This window comes from Dipodomys merriami, unplaced genomic scaffold (genome assembly GCF_024711535.1).
Source record: "Dipodomys merriami isolate MVZ:Mamm:240054 unplaced genomic scaffold, mDipMer1.0.p SCAF_337, whole genome shotgun sequence".
In the NCBI taxonomy this organism is placed as follows: Eukaryota; Metazoa; Chordata; class Mammalia; order Rodentia; family Heteromyidae; genus Dipodomys; species Dipodomys merriami.
This window is the reverse complement of record NW_027204904.1, coordinates 986,817-1,009,871: the sequence shown is the minus strand read 5'-3', so window position 1 is coordinate 1,009,871 and position 23,055 is coordinate 986,817. Positions and strand designations below refer to the sequence as shown.

General features: G+C 40.8%; 1 pseudogene; it reads left to right on the top strand.

The window, feature by feature from the left end:
- LOC138803194 (tubulin beta-2 chain-like) overlaps positions 1–22,241 on the top strand; it is a 50,837-nt pseudogene extending 28,596 nt beyond the window's left edge.
- Positions 22,242–23,055: the final 814 nt, after the last annotated feature.

The window sequence follows — 23,055 nt, the reverse complement described above, 5'->3', positions numbered from 1 at the left end:
TGTGGTGGAAGCATGTGTTAAGAAAAAGCTACTCAGCTCATGGACCAAATAGGAAGCAAACAGAGCACGAGGATAAATGAGAGGAACAGGCCAGGAAAGGATATCACATTTAAAACCCCAGGTCTTTCAACTAGGTCTTTTAACCTTCAAAGATTCCATCGCTTCCAAAAGTCTATCAAATTAGGAACTTAACAATGGATTTACTTACTGATGAGGACAGAGCACTCAAATGCAATTACTTCACTGAAGCTGCATCTCTGAACATAATCGCTACAATGGATGACTATCCTTTTTGGAGACATTCCAGGTCCGAACCATAATGAATATGATTTTAATGAGTAGCATTAAAAATTGGAAAAATTATGTAAGTATATCCTAATTTCTATTTAAACAATATTAACTAATACACCTTAGAATCCTAACGACCACCTCTCTACTCCTATCCTCACCAAGTTTTTAATCTCCTGTTACCTGGGGAAAAATTTCAAGCCCCAACTTTTTCCTTGTATGTCTATCAAACAATGAGATTTGTCCCACCATCAGAGATCTGGTTACTGATATCACTGAATGCCAAAGGAAATGAGTCAGAAAACCACAGATACTGCCATTGAAAAGAAGAGGGGGGACCATGAATGCACAAAAAAGAAATTTAAGGCTTAAAAATAGTTTAGATGTCATGCACTCATTTCTCCCGCCTGTAACCCTAGGTACTAAGTCTGAGATCTAAAGATAAGAGATTGAAAGCCAGTGTTAGGAAGAAAGTTTATGAGACTCTTATTTCCAAGTAAGCACTGAAAAGGTGAATAAGCTACATCACAGTAAAAGGTCCTGAGTTCAAGACCACATAACAGCAAACACAAAACAAAGTGATTTAATTGGAGGACAGAGGGCTGTGCATATGTGGGACTTGCCAGGGGAAGAGAGGATCTTCTCAGAGAGCCTGTCCTTTGCTCAGGGTTGGGAGAGATCTCCTGAGAAGTAGTTTCTAGCATACCTACAAGTTAATCTCTGGCATACAGTGCTAGCATCCTGCTTACCTGTGTGTGTGTGTGTGTGTGTGTGTGTGTGTGTGTGTGTGTGTGTGTGTGTGTGTGTGTGTGCGTGTGTCCCACTATTAGGTCTTGAAAAATGGATCTCTCATTCTTACTGGGGTTCTTTGTTTTATTTTGTTTTGGCTTGTGGCTGGTGCTATGCCATATAGTTATGCCTCTAGTATCATTATTTTTGCTAATTAATTGGAGATAACAGTCTTGAAAACTTGTCAGCCTATGCTGACTTTGAACGTTGGTCCTCAGATGTCAGCTTCCTGAGTAGCTAGAATTGTATCCATGAGACAATAGTGCCTCGCATAAAATGTATGTTTAAATATGTGCTCATTGTCTTCTGAGGCTGAGTAATATAAAAATGAATATGACATCATCTTTTTCTTCACTAACCTAAGAAACTATTCTTGTTTGACTGTGCTTTCATAAACGTGACGTTTCACTCCCAGTCTGCTATGCTGAAATATTCCTTTTATTTATACATTTTTATTTATTTATTTTTATTGTCAAGATGATGTACAGTTTAGTGTTACATAAGGTAATAAATACATTTCTTGACAAACTTGTTACCCCATCCCTCAATTTTCTCCTGCTTTCTCTACCCCCATCACCCAGCCCCAAGTTGTACAGATCATTTCCAACATATTGTTTTGTTTATATTGTTGTTGTATTGGTTCCCCCCTTGACCTTTGTCTCTTCATTGTGTTACCAAACGTTTCTTTTAAAAATGCTATTTAGAGTAAAAGATCACTAAGCATGGAATTTTCTGCACTTCATCTGGTCATGTGATTGTTCATTACTAATTCCTGTTGGCAGCGAGGGCTGGTGGTGAGGGTGCCTGGGTACACAGGGTCAGAGAAGCTTCAGAAATTCCTGCCTGGATTTGACCAGAGCTAGCGCTACCGGTGGCCACTGTCCAAAGGCAGAAGCCACATTCTCAAGCAGAACTCATGAGGGAAGGAGATCATTAAAAACACTGGCATAGCTGGGTGCCAGTCGTTCATGGCTGCAATCTTAACTACTCAAGAGGCTGAATCTGAGGATCATGGTTCAAAACCAGCCTAGGCAGAAAAGTCCATGAGACTCTTTTTTGTTGTTGTTGTTCCGTCATGGGACTTGAACTCTGGGCCTGGGCGCTATCCCTCAGCTCTTCAGCTCAAGGTGAGCACTCTACTGCTTAAGCCACAGCACCACTTCTGGTTTTCTAGTGGTTTATTGGAGATAAGAGTCTCACGGACTTTCCTGCCTGGGCTGGCTTTGAACCGCGTTCCACAGATCTCAGCATCCTGAGTAGCTAGGATTACAAGCATGAGCCACCGGTGCCCGGTCCGTGAGACGCTTTTTTTTTTTATTTTATTTGTGAACATACTGTACAGAGGGGTTACAATTACATGGGCAGGATAATGCATACATTTCTTACCAAGCATTGCAGCCTCCTCCTTTGTTTACCTTTCACATCCCTTCCCAGCCTCCCCCCTCTCCCCCCACTCAATCCTTCCCCCCCCACGACGTTGTAAAGCTCGTTTTTGACATGACAACTTGCACTTCTCATTGTTGCAACAGGTCCACCTGAATCCTTAAACGACTTTTTTCCCCCATCTCCTCCACAAGTTATACTGACATCAAATATAGTGATAGCGGGGGTTATATTGTGGGGGAGGGACATAGAAAGCAACAAAGAAATAATCTTATAAATGCGTTAGAAACACATGCATGAAAGAAAAAACATTAAAATACATATCTAAGGGTTCATTTTTCTAACATCACATTATCTGACCTTTTCAGCTTGACTCATACATATACTAGATATTGCAAATAAGGGAAACCATGGGTTTACAGGCATGAGCCACTGGTGCCCGGTCCGTGAGAATCTTTTCTCCAATAAACCACCAGAAAACCAGAAGTGGCTCTATGGCTCAAGTGGTAGAGCATTTGCCTTGAGCTGAAGACCTGAGGGACAGTGCCTAGCGTCAGACTTCAAGCCCCATGACCAACAAAAGCAAACAAACAAAACAAAAAACCACTGGCAGAGTCCCAATTGTTCATTTAGTCCACGTAGCTTCTCCCACTCTGTGAGTGTGTGAGTGTGTGTGTGTGCGTGTATATGTGTGTGATGGCCCTAGGGCTTGAATTTTTGGCCTTATACTCTCTCTTCACTTTTGTGCTCAAGGCTAGGGCTCTGTCACATGAGATACACTTGAGGTTTTTTGTTGATTAACTGGAGACAAAAGTGTCAGTTTTTGGCTATGGCTGGCTTCAAACCTCAAACCTCAGATCTTGTCCTCCTGAATAGCTCAGATTTCAGACGAGCCACCCTTTCCAACATCTTTTTATTTTATTTTTTACTTTTTTTACTATGAGAATTCCATACAGAGGAGTTACAATTACATGGGCAAGATAACGAGTACATTCCTTATCAAGCATTGTTGACTCCTCCTTTCCCCTTCCCATCCCTTCCCATACTCCTCCCCTCCCCCCAACCGATCCTCCCCCAAGTTGTTAAGTTCGTTTTTCGACATAACAACTTGTGCATCTCATTGGTGCAATGGGTCCACCTGTATCCCTAGTTAAACGATTTGTTTTTTCACTTCTCCTCCACAAATTATCCCAACATCAAAAACAGTGAAAGTATGGGTTATACTGTGGTGGAGGGACATACAAAGCAACATAGAAATAATCTTGTAAATATGATAGAAACAATTGCATGAAAGGAAAAAAAAACAAAAAAACATCTGAATACGTACCTTGGGGTTCATTCCCCTAACATCAACTTATCTGAACTTTTCTGGTTGACTCAGACATATACTAGTTATTGCAAATAAGGGAAACCATGGGACCTATGATTCTTTGGGCCTGGCTTACTTCACTTAATATATTTTTTTTCCATGTCTTTCCAATTCCTAACAAATGGGGCAATTCCATTCTTTCTGATGGAGGCATAGAATTCTATTGTGTATATATACCACATTTTCTTGATCCATTCATCTACCAAGGGGCATCTGGGTTGGTTCCGTATCTTAGCAATGGTAAATAATGCTGCGGTAAACATAGTTGGGCTGGGAGCTTTAGGGTGTTGTTGATTGTGAACATTTGGGTAAATGCCCAAAAGTGGGATTGCAGCTCTATGTGGAGTATTTTGAGCAACCTCCAGACTGCTTTCCAAAGTTGTTGAACAAGTTTACACTCTCACCAACAATGTAGTAAGGTTCCCTTCTGTCCACATCCCCTCCAGCATCTGTTGTAATTAGACTTCTTGATTATAGACATTCTAACTGGTGTGAGGTGGTATATCAATATTTTTTGGTTTGCATTACTTTTATGGCTAGAGAGGTTGAGCATGTGTCTATTGGCCATTCTTCTTTCCTATTCAGAGAATTTTCCCTTTACGTCTTTAGCCCACTTATTAATTGGGGAGTTGTTTCTTTGAAGATTTGTTGTTGGGGGATTTAATTTATTGAGTTCCAGGTATATTTCAGATATAAGACCCTTGTCTGTTGTAAGGATAGTGAAGATCTTCTCCCAATCCGTGGGCTTTCTATTAATCTTGCGAACTATGTCCTTTGCCATACAGAAGCTATGCACTTTCCTTCAATCCTATTTGTCCAACTTTTCTTTGATTTCTTGTGTTTCTGGGTATCAATTAAGAAAATTTTGGCCTGTGCCAAGGAGACCTACGGTTTCTCCTACTCCATCCTGTAAAGTTTTCAGAGTGTCTGCTTTGACTCTGAGATATTTGATCCATTTGGAGTTGATTCTGGTGCAGGGAGATAGATAACAATCTAGCTTAATTTTCTACAACTAGTTAACCATTTTTGCCAGCACCATTTACTGAAGAGGCTGTCTTTCTTTCATTCTATTTTTTTTAGCTCCCTTATCAAAGATTAGATGGCTATAGGTCTGTAGGTTCATTTCTGGGTTTTCAATTATATTCCATTGGTCCTGAGGTCTGTTCTTGTGCCAATACCAAGCTGTTTTGATTACTATGGCTTTATAGTAGAGTTTGAAATTTGGTATTGATATTCCTCCAGCAGTGTTCTTTCCGTTGAGGAGCGTTTTTGGTATTCGGGGTCTTTTATTGTTCCATATGAATTTTTAGATTGCCTCTTCTATTTCCTTGAAGAATGAGGTTGGAATGTTGATAGATATCGCATTGAATTTGTAGATAGCCTTGGGAAGTATTGCCATTTTCACCATGTTGATCTTTCCAATCCAGGAGCATGGGAGTTTTTTGTCACTTTCTAAGTTCTGTTTCGATTTCCATTTTCAGGTTTTTAAAGTTTTCATCATAGAGGTCCTTCACTTGTTTGGTTAAGTTAATTCCTAGTTATTTTATTTTTTGTAGGGCTATTCTGAATGGAGTTGTTTTCCTGATTTTAGCCTCACTTTTCCCCTTGTTGGCATATAGAAAAGCCATTGATATTGGGGGATTAATTTTATACCTTGCTACTTTGCCAAAGTTTTTAATCACCATGAGTAATTTGGGAGCAGAGTCCATGGAATTCTTAAAATACAAGATCACCTCATCTTCAAAGAGGGAGAGTTTTACTTCATTTTCCCTATTTGGATCCACTTTATGTTTGGGTCTTGTCTTATTGCTGTAACTAACATTCTAATACTAGATTGAAGAGTAGAGGAGAGAGTGAGCATCCTTGTTTCTTTCCTGAGTTTAGAGTAAATGGCTTTAGTTTTTCACAATTGAGTATAATACTGGCTGTAGGTTTGTCATATACAGCCTTTATTGTATTGAGGAATGTTCCATGGATTCCTAATTTTTCCAGAACCTTCAAAAGGGGTGGTGGATCTTGTCAAATGTTTTTTCTGCATCTATTGAGATAATCATGTGGTTCTTGTCCTTACCCTTGTTGATGTGATGAATTATGTTTATTGATTTGCGTATATTGATCCAGCACTGCATCCCTGAAATGAATCCTGTTTGATTGTGCTGTATGATGTTTTTGGATGAATTGTTGAAGCTGATTTGCCAAAATTTTGTTGAGAAGTTTGGCATCAGTGTTCATCAAAGATATGGGTCTATAGTTCTTTCTTTGATGAGTTCCTGCCTGGATTTGGGAAGATGGTTATTATAGCTTCATAGAATGAATTCGGTAGTAAACTTTCTCTTTAATTTCATTGAAGTGTTGAATGAGTACTCGTGTGATTTCTGCTTTGAAGGCCTTGTAGAATTCCGCTGTAAAACAGCAGAAAGGAGGTCTCTGATTGCTATTACTATTTCAATTCTTGATATGGGCCTGTTAAGATGGTTTAACTCATCTTGGTTTAGTCTCTGCATGTCGATATTTGCTAGGAAAAGGTCCATTTTTGGCAAGTTCTCAAACTTATAAGCATAAAGTTTTGAGAAATATTCCCTTATAATATTCTGAATCTTGGTTGTTTCGGTGGTGATGTTACCATTCTCATCTCTGAGTTTATTTATTTAGGTGTGTTCTCTTCTTTTTCTGATAAGATTTGCTAAGGGTCTCTCAATTTTGTTAATGTTTTTGAAGAACCAACTCTTTCTTTTGTTGATTCTTTCTATGATTTTTTTTGGATTCTAATTCATTTATTTCTGATTTAACTTTCTTTATCTCTTTCCATCTACTGGATTGGGTTTTTCTTGCTGCTCTTTTTCAAGGAGGCTCAGCTGTCTCATTAAATTGTTGGTTTCAGCTCTCTCCAATTTGTTGATGTAGGAACTCAGATCTATAAACTTGCCTCTGAGTACTGTCTTTGCTGTGTCCCAGAGAAGCTGGTAGTTTGTGTGCTCATTTTTTTTGAATATCATGAACAATTGAATTTTGTTTCTAATCTCTTCCATGACCCACTGGTGGTTCAACAGTGTGTTGTTCAGCCTCCATATGTTACAGGACTTTCTTTGGTGGCTTTTGGTGTTGAGTTCTAATTTTATTCCTTTGTGGTCTCAGAGAATGCAAGGTATAACTTCAATGTTTCTGAATTTGGACAAATTTGCTTTGTGACCTAAAATGTGGTTTATTTTGGAAAATGTTCCATGTGCTGCTGAGAAAAACGTGTATTCTGATGCTGCTAGGTGAAATATTCAGTAGATGTCTGTTAAATCTAGTTGATCTATGCAGCTGTTTAGGTCTGTGGTTTCTGTGTTGAGTTTTTGCTGAGTTGATCTATCTAGTGGCGATAGTGGTGTGTTAAAGTCCCCAACAATTAATGTTTTTAGATCTATATGAGATTTGAGAGAAAGGAGTGTTTCTCAGATAAATTTGGGTGTTCCGTTGTTTGGCGAATAACTATTTACAATTGTACTATCCTCCTGAAGGAGAGATCCCTTCATTAGTATGTAGCGACCTTCTTTATCTCTTCTAACTAATTTTAATTTGAAGTCTATTTTATCTGATATTAGTATTGCTACTCCTGCCTGTTTATGGGGACCGTTGCTTTGTAGATTTTGTTCCAGCCTTTCAAAGTCAAAATGTGTTTGTTTTTATGGTCCTTGCCCAATTTCTATACAAGACTGCCCAACATCTTGCTACCTTGTTATCATCTCCACTGGGTGAGAAGCACATGTGAAGGCTGTTCTGATCTAATTCACTTAGTAAAGAAAGGCATATGCAACGTGAGTAATTTTCTACATTCTGGAGTTGGAAAGCTAAGGTATAAATGATTCTTGATTTCTAGATCCGTTCCTGTTGGTGAGAAGACAAACATACTCATGAAATATTTTATTTATTATTAGTATGATCAATGAATTAATTCAGATCAGGCCTGAAGAAGCACCAAGCTCTTCTCCATAGCTGGTACAGGGCTGACGCTGGATGTGATGGAAAAAGATGGGGTCAGCTGAAACAAAGAGGCTACCCCTCTTGATCTTTGTCACTGTGTAGTTGGTATGTCTGAAAGAAGACCCCTCTCTCTGCCAGGTGATTGTGACTCATGCTTATAATCCACGTTATTCATGAGGCAAACATCTGAGGAATGAGGTTCAAAGCCAGCCTGTGTAGGGAAGTTCATGAGACTCATCACTAATTAGGAGCCCAAATATCTGGAAGTGAAACTGTTGCCTAAGTTCTACCCTTGACTAAAAATCAAACAAGCAAGAAAAAATACACAAACAGAAAAACTGACTGAGCCAGTCCCTGAGATCAAGCCCAAGACCAGCACAAAAGATGGAGGGGGAAGAGAAGGCCTCTCCCATACTGGAATCCCCACTCCGCACCCCCATAGAGAGTTCTCAGAGGGCTGGAGCTGACTCCTCTAGCTAAGTGTTAAGGAGCAGAAATGGAGAAAATGAGCATTTCTGGTGAAAGGAGCACTGGTGCAACAGCAAGCTGGGGCAAAAGGAAAAGGCTTCAGCCTGGCCTTTCCAATTGCACAGCAGTTATCCCAAGCCTTTTTATGTCTGAGGCCTCTGGACATATCCAAGGCAGAATATTTCTATTTTAGATTATAAAAAATACTGTGCTACTTCATCAGCTGAAAGCTTTAAAATGGAGATATTTGATAACTATTTTCCTATACACAAAGATGAAATCTACTGCTCATTTAAAAACAAATCCAAGGAAAGAAATATAAGTGCAATGGGAAAGTGCTTGCCTTGATGTCCTGGTTTCCATCTAAAGCATTGGAGAAAAAAATGAGAAAACATGGAAAAACCGCCCAGAGTTATCAGAGCATAAAAAGAGCATGTCTGTGCAATGGAGGCAAAGTCTCTCTCCCACAGAAGTTCTCTTTTACTTTGGCCTTGAGCAGTCCTGTGTGCAGGCTCCTTGACATCATATCATGGCCCATCGCCCCTGGAACAATGAACACTGTGATGAGGTGACTATACCCCAGAGGTAGGTACCAAAATTATAACTTACTCAGAAGGACTAAAGAATGCATAAAGATCTTGGGTTGGCTTTGTGGAGCTTCTGACTAGGCCTGGGGAGTGATATGACCTGCAGACTGTCCAATGGTCATGAGAGACATATAGTTCATTCCTAAAGACACCTCATTAATACCTACATAACCCACACCAACTAGTGCCTTCCCTCCCATGGGCCTCTCCTGTCTAGCAAGGGTTCTGATGGTCTTTTCCTTCAATAAAGTTATGCTGTCTTACCTCTTCCTTTTTGTCTGTAGACTCTTTCCTCAAACAAAGGAGACAAAGGACCTGATCCAGGTGTTACATTTTATTTTTCTTGTCAGTCGAAAGGCTTGAACTCAGGACCTAGACACTGTCCCTCAAGGCTAGTGCTTTTGCACTTTGAGCCACAGGACCACTTCTGGTTTTCTGGTGGTTAATTGGAGATAAGTCTCAAACTTTTCTGCCTAGGCTGGATTGAAACTCTGAAGTTCAGACCTCAGCGTCCTAAATAGCTAGGATTACAGGTGTGTGAGCCACCAGTGCTGGACAAATGGTTGTGTGTGTGTGTGTGTGTGTGTGTGTGTGTGTGTGTGTGTGTGTGTGTGTGTGTGTGTGTGTGTGTGTGTGTGTTGGTCCTAAGGCTTAAATTAATGCATAAACATTGATTTGGATTTTTTTTTGCTGAAGATTAGTGCTCTACCACTTCAGTCATAGTTGTACTTTGGGATTTTTGGTGGTTAATTAGGGATAAGAATCTCAATGAATTTTCTTGCCTGGACTGGCCTTGAACTTAGATCCTCAGATCTTAGTCTGCTGAGTATCAAGAAATACCAGCTAAAGCCACCACCACTACAGCTGAGTATTCTATTTTATTCCATTCTCTGCTAACTCATGATAAAGAGGCTCTCTCCTAAATTCCCATAGATTTTAGAGTGCTGTGTGGAATACCAGCTATACACAAGTAATGAAAGCTGAAAATCTCAATGGGAAAATGGTGCCCTTCTATGGATATTCTGCATCATTCACTATAGTACTGAGCAGTCCCATATGCAGACACTATACATCCCATCACCATGGCACTGAGCAGTCTTGTGAACAGAGCCATAGACATTGGATCAATATTGCCCTGAGCAGTCCTGTGTGTAGACCCCAAAGATATCAAATAACCATGACCTTGATAGTTAAGCATGTGACCTCTACATTAGGATAAAAACCCAACAGTGAAGACTTTCATAGGGGAGGCTGGACGTGAGGGAAGTGTTTATTAGAGGAAAGTGGCTGCTAAAAGATCTGAAGTGGGTGGGTGACATGATGGAGTAGGGTCTTGGAAAGCCTCTACTGAGAGGTATGTGGCCATGGTGTCTTCAAGGAGCAGATGTGTCAGTGTTAGGGAAGAAATGACTAAAAGAAGGATTCAGCTTGCTTCCCCTGGGGTCTATGGAATTCATTTGCTAGGAACAACCAGGATATAATCTGTGTATGAGAAACAAAGGTTTCACCTATCATCCACCCAATGCATGGGGATGAGACTCTGGTCCAGGGAAACCTTGTGCTGAGTGGCTGACATCACTAAGTCACACATCTGTGAGTACCCATCATGTTTGCAGACTCAACACCTAGGTATACCATGTGTGATTGGAACAAACGCATTCCCGGTGTGTCCCTTGGGCACTGATGATACTCTAGCACAGGTTTGGTGGCAACACAAAAAGGGCTCAAGATAAAAGCATTCAGGATCCACCAGCTTTGGTGCCCAGGAAGCAGATAAAAGTTCTGTTTTGAAGATGGCGGAGGAGAAGCTGGAATCTGAACAAGCTCTCGCATAGAAAGTAGTTTTAGAATTCCAGTGAACAGTCCTAAGCCAGAGAATCACACCAAGTGTGCCATCACAGGACAGAGAGTTAGACAAGAGAGGGGAAGCCAAGGAAACGCATCAGCTGCCGCTCCGGCGGCGGAGTCGCGGCGGCGACCACCGCCGCGGAGTCATAGCTGAGACACAGAGAGTCGTGGACGAAGGAGCCAGACGCAGCGGATGAGCGGATTCTACTCAACACAAACAAGAACCGACAAGGAGCGAACATCTTCATCCTGCTGTTTGCAGACCAGAGACGACCCAGGATCCAAGACTCGGCGTGAGTACAAGCCCTTGGTCCTCACTCCTCAGGGAGCAGAGGAGGGAAGGCCACCCCTCCCCCCCCAGCACCGGTGATCTCCATCTTGGATACCGACAAAGCTCGGAGGAGCTGCTAGCTCCAGCTCAGGCCTTGGAATAAAATGAGTCATTTAGCAGGTCACAAGAACTTAACGGCGAAGTGACCTGCCAGACTCAGCTCCATCCAGGGAAAAGTCACCCAGCTCAGGCGCCAGCCATCGGAGTGCCTTGCCTCACTGGGTAACCAGAGCCAGAGGCTGTCCCTCCCTCTAGCAGCCACCACAATCAATTGAAAAACAGAAACCCTGAGAATGGCTCCAGGCTGGGCGCTGTGAGCTTTATCACAAAATATCCCCAGGGAAAAGCTACTGTTTGTTGAAAGGCCTCAACTCTACCCAGAACCTAGCCTCATCACCACATCCCCCTCTTTTGTGACTCTCAAAGCAGACCACCCTCCCAGAAAACTAACTTGGGAGGGGGATCTCAAAATCTTGGGTAAAGCAGAGCATTTTTCTGCCTCTTCCAAACAACCGACTTAAGAAACCAATCAAGCCACAGGACCTCAAGCTGACCAGAGACTCCAACAAGAGACTGGTTGCAGACAAAAGGGAGATACAGGATTCTTCCCACTCCTCCCCCCCAAAAAAAAAAAATCAAAAGACTTTTTTTTCTTTCTTTTCTTTTTTTCTTCTTCTTCTTCTTCTTCTTTTCTTTTTTTTGCTTGTTTTTTGTTTTTTGTTTCCTTATATATATATATATATATATATATATATATATATATATATGTAATTTTTTCCCTTCTAAAACTTTTATTAATCTTTAATTTTTGCCTCTTCTGAAAATATAATTGTTTTCCAGTAACTTTTTTTTCTCATCTTATAATTTTTATTTTAGGAATACGTGAATGAGAGTTTTCCTTTCTTTTCTTGTCTTCTTTCTCTTTTTCTTTCTTTCTTAATTATCTTTTTGTTTTTTAACTAGCTCTACTGAACTTCTGATCTTTTCTTCTCCCTTTCCCATCCTTAAAGATTTTCACATCTCCTCTATGTCCCTCCCCTTCTCTGAACATATTCACATTCCTCTCTAAATAGACGGTCTTTTAACCTCTATAATAACATTAATTTTTACGTTTGTATTCTTTTTCTGGTCTCTCTTTATTCCCCTTTCCGTCTCTTCTTTTTCTCTCTCTCTCTACTTGCATCCTACACAACCCATTTCCTGCATTGTGATTAGGACATAGTTAACTCTCCCTGTGCCTCCCCACACCAATCTATTCCCATTTTTTACCCACATCTCTCCCTAATCATAATAATTTGTGGTTTTCCTAAATCTTTTCTGCGGTTCCAAGTCCTTTAACATATAGTCGTTTGATGTTGAATAGATCTATCTGTTGAACTAGATTGTATCTGTAGGCTATTGACGGTACAAATGCAAACTTTGGTTGATGGTTGCCTTAAGATAGTGTTCTAGCACAAAACTGTGGTGCAATCTTCATCTCAATTGGGCCGAGTAAGCCGGAAAAACACAAGAAAAATGGCAAATTCGGGTATCTCAATTCCCAACCTTGATAATCAGGGATTAGAACAGATAAAGAATAATCCAGATGAGAGTTCCCAAACAGCTCTACAAACACTAATAGCAAACATGATAAATGAGAAGTTTGACAATGTACAAAGGACTCTGTATGAGCGTGATAGGGAGAGAGAGGAGGCATCCCAGAAGTTTATACAGGAATATCATAAGCGTGAGGAAGCTTCTCAAAAACTGATACAGGATTTGCGTGAACAACTTGAGAATACTCAAAGAGAAAGGGAGGAATGGCGTGAGCAGGCAGAGAACACTCAAAGAGAACTGCAGGATTCCCACAGAAGGGAGGAAACTAATCAAAGAGTAATTCACGAATTAAGAGACCAGGTAGAGAATACACAAAGATCACTAAAGGCATTCATGGAATCCATTAACAAAGAGCTGAAGGAAGTCAGGGAGACCACAAAGGGAATGCTGAATGGAACCCAACAGAAGGAATGGGAGTCCAAAGAAACCATAACCAATCAACTAAGTGATTTGAGAACAAACACTGAACACCAAATTAAGGAAGTAAAGAAATTCATACAAGACCTAAAACAGAGCTTCAACAAAGAACTTGAAGCCATCAAAGCTGACCAATTAGAAGGAAAAGAGATAAAAAACAAAGTAGAGAGTCTTGACAGCAGGTTAGACCATGCAGAAGATCAAATCTCAGGGATGGAAGACAGCCTAGATATTATAGAGAAAGAACATACAACCATCCAAGACAAGTCCATGAAATATGATAGATCTATCCAACACCTGGAAGACACCATCAGAAGGCCCAATCTAAGGATAATGGGTGTAGAGGAGCACCTAGAAACAGAAGTTAATGGTCTAGGAAATTTGTTTAACAGGATCCTAGCAGAGAACTTCCCAAACATACAAAAAGATAGGCCTATTCAGATACAAGAAGCTTTTAGAACCCCAAATAGACGAGACCAGAATAGGACATCCCACCGTCACATTATCATCCAAACAGGATCAACCCAGACCAAGGAAAAGATCCTTACAGCTGTCAAGGAGAAAAGGTTAATCACCTATAAAGGGAAACCAATTAGAATCACCTCAGATTTCTCAGCAGAGACAATCAAAGCAAGAAGAGCCTGGAATGACATATGCCATGCCCTAAAAACAAACAACTATCAACCAAGAATACTGTACCCAGCTAAACTATCCTTCATAACTGAAGGCCAAATAAAAACCTTCCATAGCAAAGAACAATTGAAACAATACATCTCCACCAAACCAGCCCTACAAAAGATTCTTAAAGACGTCCTACACATAGAAAACCAACAAGAACGCAACAAAGGCCAAAAAACTGCACCTAAACTGAGAATCCAAGAACCTTAGGAAGAACCCAGCTTTCACAGCCCCCAAGAAGGTGGATAACATGGCAGGAACTCCCAAATACCTCTCAGTCCTATCTCTTAACGTTAACGGACTGAACTCTCCAATTAAGCGACATAGTCTGTCTAATTGGATTAAAAAACAAGACCCTTCTATCTGCTGCCTGCAGGAGTCACATCTTGCCCATAAAAACAAACATATTTTCAAGGTTAAAGGCTGGAACAAAATCTACCAAGCAAACCGCCCTCATAAACAGGCGGGAGTTGCAATCCTAATATCAGATAAAATAGACTTCAAATTAAAATTCGTGAGAAGAGATAAAGAAGGTTGCTACATACTAATTAAAGGATCTCTCCTTCAGGAGGATATTACAATTCTAAATATCTATTCGCCAAACAATGGAGCACCCAAATTTATCCAAGAAACACTACTTTCCCTCAAATGCCATATAGATCCAAAGACATTAATTGTTGGGGATTTTAACACACCACTCTCCCCACTAGATAGATCAACTCGGCAAAAACTCAACAGAGAAACCGCAGATCTAAACAGCTGCATAGATCAACTAGACTTAACAGACATTTACCAAACATTTCACCCAGCAGCATCAGAATACACGTTCTTCTCAGCAGCACATGGAACGTTTTCTAAAATAGATCACATTTTAGGCCACAAAGCAAACTTGTCTAAATTCAGAAACATTGAAATTATACCTTGCATTCTCTCTGACCACAAGGGAATAAAATTAGAACTCAACACCAAAAGCCACCAAAGAAAGTCCGGTATCACATGGAGGCTGAACAACACACTGCTGAATCATGAGTGGGTCATGGAAGAGATTAGAAAGGAAATTCAAATGTTCATGCTATTCAACAAAAATGAACACACAAATTACCTGCTCCTCTGGGACACAGCAAAGGCAGTACTCAGAGGTAAGTTTATAGCTCTGAGCTCCTACATCAACAAATTGGAGACATCGGAAACTAGCAATTTAATGACACATCTAAACCTACTTGAAAAAGAGCAGCAAGATAAACCCCAATCCAGTAGACGGAAAGAAATAATCAAAATTAAATCAGAATTAAATGAATTAGAATCCAAAAAAACTATAGAAAGAATCAACAAAACAAAGAGTTGGTTCTTCGAAAAACTTAACAAAATTGACAGACCCTTAGCAAACCTTATCAGAAAAAGGAGAGAACACACCCAAATTAATAAACTCAGAGATGAGAATGGAAACATCACCACAGAAACAACCAAGATTCAGAACATTATAAGGGAATACTTCTCAAAACTTTATGCTAATAAGTTTGAGAACTTGACAGAAATGGAACTTTTCCTAGCAAATATTGACATGCCAAAACTAAACCAAGATGAGTTAAACCAGCTTAACAGGCCCATATCAAGCATTGAAATAGAAACAGCAATAAGAGACCTCCCAGCTAAGAAAAGTCCAGGACCAGATGGTTTTACAGCGGAATTTTACAAGGCCTTCAAAGCAGAGCTCACACCAATACTCCTCCAACTCTTCAATGAAATTGAAAGAGAAAGCTCACTACCGAACACATTCTATGAAGCCATCATAACCCTCATCCCAAAACCAGGCAGGGACTCATCAAAGAAAGAGAACTACAGACCCATTTCTTTGATGAACATTGATGCAAAACTTCTCAACAAAATTTTGGCCAATCGACTTCAACAATTCATCCAAAAAATCATACACCATGATCAAACAGGATTCATTTCAGGGATGCAAAGCTGGTTCAATATTCGCAAATCAATTAATATTATTCATCACATCAATAGGAGCAAGTATAAGAACCACATGGTTATCTCAATAGATGCAGAAAAAGCATTTGACAAGATCCAACACCCCTTTATGATGAAGGTTCTGGAAAAGTTAGGAATCCATGGAACATTCCTCAATACAATAAAGGCTGTATATGACAAACCTACAGCCAGCATTATACTCAATGGTGAAAAACTAAAGCCATTTCCTCTTAACTCAGGAACAAGGCAAGGATGTCCACTCTCTCCACTTCTCTTCAATGTAGTATTAGAATGCCTAGCTACAGCAATAAGACAAGATGCAGACATAAAGGGGATCCAAATAGGGAAAGAAGAAATAAAACTCTCCCTCTTTGCAGATGACATGATCTTGTATTTAAAGAATCCCATAGACTCCACTCCCAAATTACTCAAGCTGATTCAAAACTTTGGCAAAGTAGCAGGTTATAAAATTAACCCCCAAAAATCAATGGCTTTTCTATATGCCAACAATGAGAAAAGTGTGGCTGAAATTAGGAAAGCAACTCCATTTGTAATAGCCCCACAAAAAATAAAATACCTAGGAATTAACTTAACCAAAGAAGTGAAGGACCTCTATGATGAAAACTTTAAAATCTTGAAAAAGGAAATCAACACAGAACTTAAAAAATGGCAAAACCTCCCATGCTCCTGGATTGGCAAGATCAACATCGTGAAAATGGCAATACTTCCCAAGGCTATCTACAAATTCAACGCGATACCTATCAAAATTCCACCCTCATTCTTCAAGGAAATAGAGGAGGCAATCCAAAAATTCATATGGAACAATAAAAGACCCCGAATAGCAAAAACGCTCCTCAATGGAAAGAACACTGCTGGAGGAATATCAATACCAAATTTCAAACTCTACTATAAAGCCATAGTAATCAAAACAGCTTGGTATTGGCATAAGAACAGACCTCAGGACCAATGGAATGGAATTGAAAACCCAGAAATGAACCTACAGACCTATAGCCATCTAATCTTCGATAAGGAAGCTAAAACAATGGAATGGAAGAAAGACACCCTCTTCAGTAAATGGTGCTGGCAAAATTGGTTAACTACATGTAGAAAACTAAAGCTAGATCCTTATATATCACCCTGCACCAGAATCAACTCCAAATGGATCAAAGACCTTGAAGTCAAAGCAGACATTCTGAAAACATTACAGGATGGAATAGGAGAAACCCTAGGTCTCCTTGGCTCAGGCCGAAATTTTCTGAATAGAGACCCGGAAGCACAACAAATCAAAGAAAGGTTGGACAAATGGGATTGCATAAGGTTGCAGAGCTTCTGCAGGGCAAATGACATAGCTGGCAAGATCAATAGAAAGCCCACGGATTGGGAGAAGATCTTTACTAGCCATACAACGGACAAGGGTCTCATATCTAAAATATACTTGGAACTCAAAAAATTAAACCACCCAACAACAAATCCTCAAAGAAACAACTGCCCAATAAATAAGTGGGCGAAAGACTTAAAGAGAAGCTTCTCTGAAGAAGAAAGAAGGATGGCCAATAGACACATGAAGAAATGTTCAACATCCCTAGCCATAAAAGAAATGCAAATCAAAACAACATTGAGATATCACCTCACTCCAGTTAGAACAGCAAAAATCAAGAACTCTAACAACAACAGATGCTGGAGGGGATGTGGACAGAAAGGAACCTTACTTCATTGTTGGTGGGAATGTAAACTTGTTCAACCACTTTGGAAAGCAGTATGGATGTTCCTCAAAAGACTTCACATAGATCTCCCCTATGATCCAGCAATCCCACTTTTGGGCATTTACCCAAATGTTTACAAACAAGACCACACTAAAGCTACCAGCACAACTATGTTTATTGCAGCATTATTTACCATAGCTAAGACATGGAACCAACCCAGATGCCCCTCAGTAGATGAATGGATCAAGAAAATGTGGTATATATACACAATGGAATTCTATGCCTCCATCAGAAAGAATGACATTTCCCCATTTGTTAGGAAATGGAAAGGTTTGGAAAAAATTATATTAAGTGAAGTAAGCCAGGCCCAAAGAAGCATAGGTCCCATGGTTTCCCTTATTTGCAATATCTATTATAGGTATGAGTCAAGCGGAAAAGGTCAGATAATGTGATGTTAGGAAAATGAACCCTTAAATATGTATTTTAATGTTTCGTTTCTTTCATGCATGTGTTTCTAAAGCTTTTATAAGATTATTTCTTTGTTGCTTTGTATGTCCCTCCCCCACAGTGTAACCCCCGCTTTCACTATATTTGATGTCAGTATAACATGTGGAGGAGATGGGGACAAACAAGTCGTTTAAGGATTCAGGTGGACCTGTTGCAACAATGAGAAGCACAAAATGTCATGTCAAAACCAGCTTTACAATGTCGGTGTGGGGGGGGAGGGGGATATAATTGGGTGGGGGGAGGGGGGTAAAATTGGGTGGAGGGAGGGGGGAGGCGGGGAAGGGAAGTGAAGGGTAAACAAAGGAGGAGGCTGCAATGCTTGGTAAGAAATGTATGCATTATCCTGCCCATGTAATTTTAGCCCCTCTGTACAGTATGTTCTCAAATAAAATAAAATACAATTAATTAAAAAAAAAAGTTCTGTTTTGAAGCAGGCCATCATGTTGATACTGAAAACCTAATAACTGAATCACATCTTTTGTCTCTATGATCTCAAAGAATGAGTTCATGGATGCAGAGGGAAGAATAAAACAGCAATGATTTATTGAAGAAGAGAATATCAAATGTCTTGCTAGACAGGAGGGGTCCTAAGGGAAGGTACTTACTGGGTTGCTTTGTACAGGGTTTAATTGTCTGTAGGAGAGAGCTATTTGACTCTCAAGGTCATAGGACAGTCTGTGGCCATATCCATCCCAGACCCAATCAGAGATGTCACACAGCTTGTATGAGATATCTGCATCCTTTAGCCATTTTAATGGATGTCTGGTGCAGCAGACACCTGTGAGGCTCCATCAGGTCACTGTTCACATGGAAGTCTACTAGTGGCTCAATTGATAGAGCTTCTCTTCTAGCTTTGTGTTGTGTTGTGGTGCGTGTGTGTGTGTGTGTGTGTGTGTGTGTGTGTGTGTGTGTGTGTGTGTGTGTGTGTGTGTGTGTGCGTGTGTGTGGTTAATTGGAAATAAGAGTTCCAAGTACATTCCTTCCCTTCTGAGACAACACTGAACCATGATCCTCAGATCTCAGCCTCCTGATTAGCTAGGATTATAGATTTGATCCGTAAACAAAGGGCTGAAAAAATAGTCTTTTAATAATTTCATAAGTTCATTTAAAGAAGTATGAAAACAGCACCATTAGTTAAAATTCAATCACCCCTCAGTATCCTCATGGAATGGGCTCGAGGACCCCCACCAATAACAACATCTTCACACACTCAAGTTCTTTATATAAAATAGTATTTGTATAGAACCTACAAATAATCTGCCACACACATTCAAGTGTCTCTACATGACATCATACTTAATAACAGGTACATGCTATGTAGCCAGTGGATTTACTAGAGAGTACAGTACAAGTATATGAGAAGAAAATAGTGTATAATTATTTCCCTTGACAAGCCACATTTGGTGGAATCTACAGTGTTGGAATGTGCAGAGACAATAGCAGGTGAATTAAAGGTGAACCTGAAGATGAAAACTGGCAGGAATGGAGACGAGAAAAATGTGAGGAGGTGGAGAAGGAATGGGTTAAGGCCTGAGGCATTTGGAACTGGAGAAGAGGAGCCAGTGGCCCAATTAACAGTACTAGGGAAGGAAAAGGGATGAAGAGGAAGGATTAGTTCACATATATTTGTTCTTATCCTATCAAGATTTATTTAGCTTCCTTCAGAATTGAAGTTCTAAGAGAATTATCAGAATTCTCAAGTCCATTCCTTACTAAGTCAGAAATGGATTTCATCTCACAAGATGGTAATCACAAAAATATTCAACATCTCCATGGAAGTTTTAAAGGCTAATATCAATCAATGACTTGAATTACCTTGGCAAGGAAGACACCTGTAAGGATTTATGGGTGAGTAACTTTAAAAAACTCCAACAATGACAACTGGCTCTTAACAGCCCAACACTCATCATGAAGCAATGAGCTTTTCCTTCAATGTTGTCTTTTCCATTTTTCTTTTGTGAAGCAAGATTACCATATTGTTCCTCTGTAATTTGAGAGACAGTGTCAAGAAAGAGAATGGATAAGTTTGAATCACCTCTTGATGACAAGAAAGCTGAAGCAATTTGATTGTCTCATGACTGTCTCATTGGCCAAGGGGCAAAAAGGGTAGTCACAGTTGAGAGGCATTTTCCATCCACCTTCCAAATGCATTTCTACTTTCTTCTGTCTGTTCTGAATCCACATAAGCTAGCTTATATTGACTGCATCAGTAAAGACTGACTAGCCCTGGAGGATTGGCAGGGTTGGGATGGTGTGCAAAAGGCGGAAGTGACCAGGAGGCCTGAAAAGAAGGGAGGGCTGAAGTGAGAGAACCACTGCTAATCTCCTCTTCAAAAAATCCCTCAATGGCTGAACCAATCTTTTCTGTTTCCATGTCTCAAATGCTGTAATTTCTGTAATGAATGCTGAGAGTCACTCAGAATCATAAGCTCTGCCCCTAAGTTTCTTGTCAATTATAGGCCTACGTCAACTCTTGTCTCCACAGGCAAAAAATATGTTCCTCGGGCCATCATGGTGGACCTAGAGCCTGGAACCTTAGACTCAGTGAGATCAGGACCATTTGGCCAGAGCTTCAGGCCAGACAACTTCATATTTGGTATGTCATCATGGTCTATGGGTCCTAACATCCAGGCACTCCAGTGCTGGGCTGAGCCTTTATACACCTAGATATTGTCCTCACCTAACCCACCTATTCCAGTCCACTGGAGTCATGCCCCTGGCCACTCAGACAGCTCAGATCAGTGCAACTCTGCAAGCCCCCCATGACAAAGAAGCCTCTGAAGGGAAAGATCAGCAATCAGGGAAAGCCTCCAACAAGGTTTCAGCACTGCTGGTCATTTCAAAGGCCAGGCAATAACAGAGAACTACTTCAGGACACCAGAAATCAAAGCATAGCTATGTGTGAGCAAGGTGCAGACAAGTGCTTGCAGCTTAGATTTCCTATGATCACAATGTGCTCCTGTCCCTCCTGTGAAACTAATTACATTTCCAGTATTGAGGCAGGCTCTGTTCATTTCTACAAGTAGTTGATTTGGGTTAAAATGTATCTTCCTCCACATTGTCTTTATTTCTTTAGAACCTGGGTGATTTGTAGGGTCCCAGATACAATGAAAACATTTCCTTTATTTCACCAAAGTTATCTAAATTAAAAGCAAAGGTTGGCTCAGAAGAGTCCTGTTGTCTTCAAAATGCAAATGGCACAGTAAATATTCTTGGAGTGTGTGTCCCATCATGGCTTGTGTCTGATAGGCCAGAGTGGGGCAACCAATAACTGGACCAAGGGCTACTACACAGAGGAAGCTGAGCTGGTGGAGCCGGTACTGGATGTGGTGAGGCGGAAGTCAGAAAGGTGTGACTGTCTACAGGGTTTCTAGCTGGCCCACTCTTTGGGAGGTGGCACCGGGTCAAGCATGGGCACCCTGATTCTCAACAATATTCAAGAGGGGTACCCAAACCACACCATGAACACCTTCAGTGTCATGCCCTCCCCGAAGGTGTCAAACACAGTGCTGGAACCCTACAACGCGATCTTCTCTGTCCACCAGCTGGTGGAAAATGCAGATAAAACTTTCTGCATCGACAACAAGGCCCTGTACAACATCTGCTTCTGTAACTTGAAGCTGCCCACGCCCAACTATGGCGACCTGAACCACCTGGTGTCAGGCACCAACAGCGGGGTTACCATCTGCCTGTGCTACCCTGGCCAGCTGAATGCAGACCTGCACAAGCTGGCCTTGAATATGGTGCTCTTTCCCGCCTGCACTTCTTCATGCCTGGCTTTGTGCCCCTGGCCAGCCGTGCCAGCCAGCAGTACCATGCTCTCTCGGTGCGCGAGCTTCACCCAGCAGATATTTGACCCTAAGAACTTGATGGTCACCTGTGATCTCCGCCATGGCTGCTACCTGACAGCGGCTGCCATCTTCCGAGGCTGAATGTCTATGAAGAGGTGGATGAACAGATGCTCAACGTGCAGAACAAGAACAGCAGCTACGTTGGAGACTGGATCCCCAACAATGTGAAGACGGCTGTGTGTGACATCCCCCCTTCCCTTCCCCCCCACCCCACCCCCACATGGACTCACGATGTCGGCCACCTTCATCGGCAAAAACATAGCCATCTAGGATCCCTTCAAGTGCATCTCAGAGCAGTTCAGTGGCATGTTCCAGTGCAATGCATTCTTGCACTGGTACATAGGTGAGGGCATAGATGAGATGGAGTTCACTGAAGCTGAGAGCAATATCAATGACCTGGTGTCCGAGTACCAGCAGTGCCAAGATGACACTGCTGATGAACAGGGGGAATTTGAAGAAGACTTGGTGGAGGAACTAGTTTAAGACTTCCCATTGCTAGCAGTGCAACAGGAGTGTCAGAGCCTGCCTACTTCTCAAATTAATGGTGCTTTCCTGAGCTCCTGTTGTCCTGGAGTGGGATCCTTGCTGTGTATCATTATGCACAGCCTTTCCTGTCAGAAACTCACTGGTGGTGAATGTAAAAATACAGATTTCTTTTAAATATAATTATATGAAAGCCTTATTTATATAAATAAAGAAGTATACATTTTATACTCTTAGTCCTTATTCTTCTTAAGAATCCCTTTTATTCTTTCAATGTATTTGAAATATAAAGGTGGCCAGCAGGATTTAATCTTAGCAATATAGGACTGGTGCTCAAGAGGAGTTTCAAATTCATGGTATTTCTTCTATTTTGAAGAGGAGTATGACAAATGCCAATATTTTTTATTTTCCCTGGCCCAGTTTTAAAGTTAGCAATCTCTCAATAGCATGCCAGTAGCAAAAAAGCAGTTTGAAGAGAAAGAAAACTGAAACTAGATATTACAATTTTCCTAGTACCAATTTGATGTTTGGAGTACTGACAGGATTGACGTTCAAGGCTTGTCTGGGCACTGAGGTAGCAGGGCCTCTTCCTCCTTCATTCTGACACAGGACTGGCTATACCTGCCACCCATTACACATTCCTCTTTGGGAATGGAACCACAAAAGGCAGTTATGAATACTGGCCATTACACATCTACTTCTCCTTCACACAATGATAGGTTCTTGTCTCATGCCCCATCAGAGGGATTGCAGTCACATTCTCCAGAAACTGTAGCAGGAACCCCGATCCCTGTGCTTACAGTGAAGCAGAACT